Source organism: Mustela erminea, chromosome 6, assembly GCF_009829155.1.
Source record: "Mustela erminea isolate mMusErm1 chromosome 6, mMusErm1.Pri, whole genome shotgun sequence".
NCBI lineage: Eukaryota > Metazoa > Chordata > Mammalia > Carnivora > Mustelidae > Mustela > Mustela erminea.
In genome coordinates, this window is record NC_045619.1 from 115,494,658 (window position 1) to 115,500,657 (window position 6,000).

General features: G+C 38.8%; 1 long non-coding RNA gene across 3 annotated transcripts in view; it reads right to left on the reverse strand.

The window, feature by feature from the left end:
* LOC116594237 overlaps positions 1-6,000 on the reverse strand; it is a 29,410-nt gene extending 23,410 nt beyond the window's left edge. For all 3 annotated transcript variants that reach the window (XR_004287119.1, XR_004287117.1, XR_004287118.1), the window contains exon 1: positions 5,763-6,000. This is a non-coding gene — a long non-coding RNA (uncharacterized LOC116594237). The remainder of the gene's footprint in view (positions 1-5,762) is intronic.

Below are 6,000 nucleotides of genomic sequence, written 5' to 3' on the forward strand. Positions count from 1 at the left end.
TCAAAGCGTGGAATTCAAAACAAGTTCCATCCTGAGCATGAAGATCGGAAAACCCTTCACACAAGAGAGGGTCCAAGAGTTCACTGAGTCGGGAAACTTCTCCTAGATACAATATAATATGTTTAAAAGCTTAACACTGGGCTGGGAGTTAGCACTCCTGAGTTCTAGGCCTGCCTCCCACCTGCAGTAGTTCACTAAGGCTGCTCTAACCGAGTAGCAGCTAACGTAACAGCAGTGGATTGTCTCACAGGTCTGGAGTCCAATATGGCGGTGTGGGCGCAGGATTTTTTCCTTCCATGGGCTGTGAGAAAGACTCTGGCTCAGGCCTCTCCTCCAGCTTTGGGTGGTTTGCTGGCAATCTTTGGTCAATCCTTGGCAAGAATCCTTGGCTTCTGGAAGCATTATCCCAATCTCTACCTTTCATACTTACGTGGTTTTTCTCTGTGCGCATGTCTGTGTTCATGTTTAAGATTTCTTTCTTTTCTTTTTGAGATTTCTTTTCTTTCAAGATTTTATTTTTAGGTAATCCCTGTACCCAATGTGGAGTTCAAACTTACAACCCAGAGATCAGGAGTCACATGCCCCACCAACTGAGCCAGCCAGGTGCCCTCAATTTCCCCTTTTAATAAGAACATCAGCCACATTGGACCAGGGCCCAACTGAATAACCTCATCTTCACTTAATCAATTATATCTACAATGACCTTATTTCCGAATAAGGCCATGTCCTGTGGAACCAGAGGTTAGGAATTCAATATATGAATTTGGGTAAGGAGACACAATTTAACCGTAACACTACCCTGACTTTTGGACCTTAGGTGAGTGGATGAATACTTCTGAACCTTATTTTCTCCATCTGTGACATTGCTAATCTCTAAGACTCTTTTCAGACTTAAGCTCAGTGATTGCAAGCATCTATCAAATATGATGGCCTATTTCCTTTCTTTTGTTAACAGTTTTCAAGTAATTCTTTTCAAAGCACTTCACATAGACTTTAAGAAATGTGTCACTTTCTGCCTTTGACCATAGTTATTTGCATGATATTAAATATTTTATTTTAAAGGATATTAAATATTTTTAATGATCCATATATCAAGGCCCTAACCAATCAAAAGGCCATGAGGCATAATAGCTGCACATACTGGAGTGTACTGGTGTGTACTGGTATGTAATGACTGTACAGCCCTGGGCCTTCCTGTATGTGTCTTCATGCTCCTCTTAAATTTAATATTCTTCTTCCAATTATTTTTTTCTGATTTTGAAATAAACTTGTAATCATTATTAAAAATTTTAAGGGATAAAATTTTTGAAACCTAAGTAACCCTTCTTAATGATACACCGTAGTATTAAAACAGGTTTTCGTGAGTATTCTCCTTTTCTCGTATTTTATCCTAGATACTTTCCTGTACCTTAAATATGTTTTGAAAACGTGATTTTTATTTTTGCAAAATATTCTGTTCTGTGGATGTGCTATTTCCTTATAAATCACCCTGTCTCTAACATAATGATGTTAAGTTACAGTAATATGTAATCTTGGTGCGTGTCCTAATTGCTTCCTTAGGTGAAACTCCTTAGCAGGGAATTCCTTAGTGTGGAATTACTGAACCAAAGGTGATACATATTTTAAATGTGTTTTGTTAAACTGTGCCCCGGAACAGTGGTGACTGGCTATTCTCAGCAACAGCATCTGAAATTACCTTCGTTTCCTATAGGGATGTTCATTCTTTTCTCATTGATCTGTAAGAGCTCTCATTATGCTTAAGATATTAGATCTCTTTCTACCACACATATTGAGAGTATGGACTTGAAACTTCTTAACGTCAAGATCTATGCCTTATTAAATCTGAATCTCATAATATTGAGTTCTGTGACTTGTGCACAGTATGACCCAATCAATATCCAAAGGACATAGAGGAAGGATATCTGCCATCAGGAAGCATCTATTATAGGCTAAGGAATATAAACAAATACAAAAGCTAAAATGAAATAAATGCTAGAATGGAGGCACTAGATAACTACTGGGGGATCAAAGAAGAACATGTGATCAATTCCAATCAGGAGAACCGGGAGGCCCAATGTCATTTAGATTTTGAGTGTGAGTTCTTTACCAGAGAAGACATTCTAGGCTGAAGAATCAGCATAAATGCAACACATGGCATGAAAATGGCTGGCCTATTTGAGAAAAGGATGCGTTTACTGCCTACCGATACTAAGAGCGCCCTGAAGGCTACAGGGCTTTATATGGACAATAGGGCCAAATGGAAAACTTGTGACTCTTTCTTGTGTTTAGGGAAGATGGTGCCAGTAGCTGTATGAGTGAGAGATGGGAGAAGAGAGAGACTGCTAACTTGCTTTATTTATTTTTAAAGATTTTATTTATTTATTTATTTATTTATTTGAGGAAGAGATAGGGAGCAAGAGAGAAAGAACATGAGAGTGGGGAGGGGCAGAGGGAGAGGGAGAAACAGGCCCCCCACTGAGCAGGGAGCCCCATGGAGGGCTCAACTCCAGGACCCTGAGATCATGACCTGAGCTGACAACAGACGCTTAACTGACTGAGCCACCAAGGTGCCCCTGCTAACTTGCTTTAAAAGAGGGTTTGTGGGACTAGCCAGGATGGTGAAACAGTAGACTCCTGAATTCCCCTCCTCCCATGGATTCATCAAATTTACAGCTACACAGGAAGCAATTCACTCTGAGAGAGATCCAGAAACTAGTTGAGTGACTCCTACATATTGGGCAATTGAGAAAACACCCATATTAAAATGAACAGAAAGTGGAGTTTTCCTTGGACAGGGCTTTTTCCTACTGCATACTTTATAAGCTGCTGCCAGGGAGTCCCAAGTAGCATGCATCTAGGTGTTTACTGTGATCATCCCTGGAGCCTGACAGACCCAATAAGAACTTCCCATGCCTTCTTTTTCTGCCTCACTTCAAAATAAAACCAAGTCACCAATATCTCCCTGGAAAGAGCTTTTCTATACATCTAGCACCCCCAACTTTTATGGCTACTATCCAAAGGATGGGCCTCCAAATCACCTAGTTTGATGGGTGATTTACTTACATTCATGAGTCCCATAGGGTTATAGAAAACAAAGAAGCAGTTGCTATTGTTGTTGTTTTTTTTTAAGATTTTATTTGTTTATTTGTCAGAGAGAGAGAGAGAGAGAGAGAGCACACAGCAGAGATGGCAGGCAGAGGGAGAAGCAGGCTCCCTCCTGAGCAAGGAGTCTGATGCGGGACTTGATCCCAGGGCCCTGGGATCATGACCTGAGCTGAAGACTGACACTTAACTGACTGAGCCACCCAGGTGTCTCCAGAGAAGCAGTTTTTAAATGGACACAGGAAGACCCCCTCTGGCTATACACCCAGACTCAGCACAGATGGTGCAGGCAAAAAATGTCCATCTTGTGGTATCTCCCTGAAATGGGTTTGAATTCACAGTTTTTCAGCTGTTACCTGAGAGTCCAGTCTGTAATCATCTTGCGTCTAGGTTGGATGACTGTGATCCTCCCCTTCAGGGTCACTGACAAGTCTTGGTACACTCTCAACTACTAGAAGCAACTAGGAACAAAGTCAGCAACTTGAACAATCACAAAGATTTGATAGGCAATCAGGAGCTCAAGCCAAGTGGACTGATGAGATTCTTTCCCTACGTGAGACCAGTCTGTCAAGACCTGGGATAGAAGGCTGTTTTATCTACTGCACAAAAACAAATGCAGGAAGTCAAGGAAAATGAAGAAATGGGGGAATACATTTCAAAAAAATGAAGTGAAGTGAAGTGAAGATAAGTGATTAACCTCAAAGACAAGGCAGTAGAACAGATCAAATCAGAGGACAAAAGAAACAAGAGTGAAATAGAATAAAGATATCTTAAGGACTTACACAGCACTGTGAACAGACAAATATATACATTACAGAGTAAGAAAATGAGAGATAGAAAGGCACAGACAGGTTATTTAAATATAATAATGGCTGGGGTGCCTAGGTGGCTCAGTTGTTTAAGCATCTGGCTTTTGATTTCAGCTCAGGTTATGATCTCATGGTTGTGAAATCGAGCCCCGCCATGGGCTTTAAGCTTGGCATAGTGTCTGCTTGAGATTCTCTCTCTCCCTCTTCCTCTGCCCCTCCCCCTAAACTCTCTCTCTCAAAATGAATAAATAAAATCTTAAAAAAAAATTCCCCCTAGTCTGGGGGGAAGAAACAAACATCCAGATCCAGAAACCCTAGAGATTTTCAAATAAAGGGAATTCAAACAGAGGCATATCAAGACACATTATAATTAAACTGACAAAAGTTAAAGACAAAGAATCTTAAAAGCAGCAAAAGAAAAGCAACTTGTTACATACGAGGGGAAACCCTATAAAGAATATCAATGGATTTTTTTTTTTTTTTTTTAGCAGAAATCTTCAGGCCAGAGGAAGTGGGATGATATAGTCAAAGTTTTGAAAGGAAAAAAAAAAATAAGCATGCCAGCCAAGAATCTTTATCTAACAAAGTTTTTCTTTACAACTGAAGGAGAGATAAAGAGCTTCTCAAACAAAAATTGAAGGAGTCCATCACCACTAGATTGGCCTAAAGAAATGCAAAAGGGAGTTCTTCAATATGAATTAAAAACACTTATTGGTAACATAAAAATATATGAAAGTATAAAACTGGTAAATTCAGAATACTCTAATATTATAATAGAGATGGATAAATCACTTATAACTCTAGTATAAAGATTAAAAGACAAAAGAATTAAAAGTAACTCTAATTACAATAATTCATTAATGGATATACAATATAAAGATGTAAATCATGACACCAAAAACACAAAATGTGGGTGGGGAGTATATAAAAATGTAAAGCTTTATATATATATATATATTTGAAGTTAACTTGTTATCAACTTAAAATATACTGTTATAAATATAAGATGCTACATGTAAACCTTCTGGTGAGAAAAAAGCAAAAAATTATAGTAACTACAGTTGAAGAGATAAAGAGATAAGAATCAAAGCACACACTACAGAAAATCAACAAATTACAAAGGAAGAGAAAAAGAGAGGAAGAAAAGAACAAAGGAATTATAAAACATCCAAAACCAAAAGCAACAACAATTAGTATCTGAATGCATAAAAGAAAAACAAGACCCAATTATATGCTGCCTACAAGAGATTCACTTTAGCTTTAAGGACAATATAGGTTCAAAATAATAGATGGGGAAAAAAATATCCCATGCAAAAGAAATAAAAGAAAGCAGGGGAAGCTGTATTTATAGCAGACAAAATACACCACAAACTAAAAACTGTAACAAGAGGCAAAAAAGGGGTCCCTGGATGGCTCAGATGGTTAGGTGTCTGCCTTTGGCTGGTTATGATCTCCAGGTCCTGGGATCAAGCCCATGTCAGGCTCCCAGCTCGGCAGGGAGTCTTCTTCTCCTTCTCCCTCTGCCTCTCCCCCTGCTTCCACTCTCTCTCTCTCTCCCCCAAATGAATAAATTTAAAAAATTAAAACAAAAGAAGCAAAGAAAATCATTAAATAATGATAAAGTGGTCAATTCATTTGGTGGATATAACATTTGTACTATTTATGCACCCCAAATCAGAGCACCTACACATAGAAAGAAAATATTAACAGAGCTGAAGGGAGAAATGGACAGCAATACACTAATAGTAGGGGACTTCAATACCCCACTTTCAACAATGGATAGATGATCCAGACAAAAAATCAATAAAGAAACATTGGATTTAAAGTACACATTAGGCCAGATATACTTACAGACCTATCGGACATTCCATCCAATAGCAGCAGAATACACATTCTTTTCATGTGCAACGTGGGACATTCTCCAAGGTAGATCAGATGTTAGGCCACAGAACAATTCTTAATAAACTTAAGAAGACTGAAATCTCATCAATATCTTTTCAGAGCACAATGGTAGGATACCAGGGATCAATTAAGAAAGAAAACTGGAGGGGCGCCTGGGTGGCTCAGTGGGTTAAGCCTCTGCCTTCGG